Here is a 2,499-nt window from a genome sequence, read left to right on the forward strand (position 1 = left end):
GGATTGCGATATTTTCCTCGTGGAGCCCCTGGTAAAACAGGTCCTCAGGACCCTAACGTGTTCACCGTGGGTTGCGACCCAGTGCCACTGGAAGATGGGATTCTGGTGGTTGAGGGCGCTGGTTCTAAAAACACGTTCCTTTGCCCCATACTCCACTTCAACCCTTACGTCACTTAGATGGATGTTAGAATGGACCAGGTTCTGTCAATCGGATGGTCATGCCATACCTTATAATGGTATATGCCATATTTTAAATGATTTCATCAACGCTGTAATATTCATTTTGTCTGAAGGCAGTAGCTCATGAACAAACCGAATAAACCTGACACTTCTTCTTTTAGATTTCTTAGGTATTTATGTCTGTATTTCTGGAGTAAAAAATCCCTGTAGCTCTGATCCTGCTGGTTTCCATTTTCACAGACGGACCCAAGGATGACGGCAAAGTTGCCAGTGCCACAGCCATTGGATCCAAGACTGTGTCCTCAAGAATCCTCTGCAAATGTTCTATTTTCACTGTTGATGCCAAAGTTATCTTCACCGTTTTGGCCTACATTAAACAGCAGAATTTGACCTGGATGACATCTGAGAAACCTGTTTATGTGAATAGTGCTTCTGACAGTCAGTGCTTTTTGACAACATCTGCCTCTCAGACTATTAGTCATTCACCATCCGAAGTTGATCCAACAGCTATCGATGTTGAACACGCTGAAATGTCCAAATCTCAAAGAAAACGTCTAAAACGTAGAACATCAAAGAAATTCCAGTAGAGGTTCAAAATTCGTTTGAACCTTTGGACATGGAGGATACGCCATCTTCACAAAACCGTAATAAAGGTACACCCTCCTCTCGTACACGTGAGAGATCTCCGATAGAACCGCCATGAGTAACGCTCCAAATGTAGTACAGTGGATTTGCAGAGTACTTGGGAAGAATTTTAACAAAGTCCAGTTATTAACATAGGATTCAGTCTACAAGAAAAAATTCTTAAACATGATGATAAGTTTGAAATGCGTCAGTACAACTCGTACCACTATTTTTCACGTCCGGGTGATAAAGCAACAGGAGGTTCTTCCATTTTGGTTAGACAGGGCATCATTCACAGCACTGTTCCTCTTAAAACTAACCTTCAAGCTATCGCTGTCCCTCTGACTTTACAAGTCACGGTCACACTCTGTTCCTTGTACAGTGCCCCTTCCTCGACTCTTCAGCTACCAGAGCTTCAGGATTTATATTCCCAATTGCCTGGGCCCTGTATTATAATGGGTGATCTATACAGCCATAATCCTCTGTGGTGAAGCAATGATACCAACAATAAAGGAAACTCTTGAATATTTTGTTTCTAATAATGACATATATAACACAATTTCAATGTACAGTTTTTACGTAAAATACATTAGATGCACAAAGCAGAGTATGTAAATGTTGTAATAAGGGTTGCATAAAAAGTGAAGAACATATTTTCTTCACTAGTGGTCATCACCAGATTTTACGGGCGCATTACATGAAACAATGCGTGTAAGTTATTTAAATTTCGAAAAACGTGACTGAGTTTATACCATCAACTTCGTACATTATAACATAGGCCATATGGCTCACATTACTGAATAAAATATGTCTGTCTGTCATTTATCAGGGAAATAGACAGTGTTACCACCACCACACGCTGTACTGTGAACAGAATGCTTGATGCTGCTATCAAATTGCTTGATGCTATCCATTTGAACAAGAAATCAGTAACACATTTCAATGATGAACGTTGATATAAATGAAAAGGAAACTTTATCATTTGAAAACTTGGTTGTTATGGCAATAACTGCAATATGTTGGTTCACATAAATGTTCATTAGATGTCGATACCGAGCTTTCAAAACGACAGTGCATGAGCACTTTTGTTTAAAGATAATTTTCAACGAAATAACATTACATTTTATATGGCAAAAACGTCAGTGCGTGAGTATGGTTTTACGTAGCTTTTAGCAATATTCCATCCATGACCAGAAATGGGTTTCACACTTCATACCCGTGTTGGGAATCGAACCCGTGTCTTAAGCGTGATGCTTTAACCATTAGGCTACTCCACCGCCCCTGATAAATACCAATAACAAACATAGGAGATGTGGGAACCCGCATCTGATGCCTTAATTGGGATTCTGGAAACACTCTGGTCACAGGATATTCTAGTTGTTTTACTGTCCTTCGTTGACAGGATTTTATACTCTATCATTAATTATTGTTAATCTATATGTTATTTTAGTCACGATATGGCTGAAATATTGCCAAAGTGACTTTGAATTTTAACTCACTCACTCTGGTCACATACATAATGCTCTATACAAGTACAAAGGAAGAGAGAGCAAAAAGTGCGAGAAAATGAGATGACGTGAAAAATCCTCACTCAAAGTGTTACGTGATTGCTTCATGGTGATAGAAGCATAGACTTTGGCCATTTAATCACTGTAGCAGATAACCGCTGTGCAATATGTAGGTCACATGCCGAGA

The sequence above is a fragment of the Haliotis rubra genome, unplaced genomic scaffold (genome assembly GCF_003918875.1).
Source record: "Haliotis rubra isolate DU_JTF1 unplaced genomic scaffold, ASM391887v1 Scf322, whole genome shotgun sequence".
Taxonomy (NCBI): Eukaryota; Metazoa; Mollusca; class Gastropoda; order Lepetellida; family Haliotidae; genus Haliotis; species Haliotis rubra.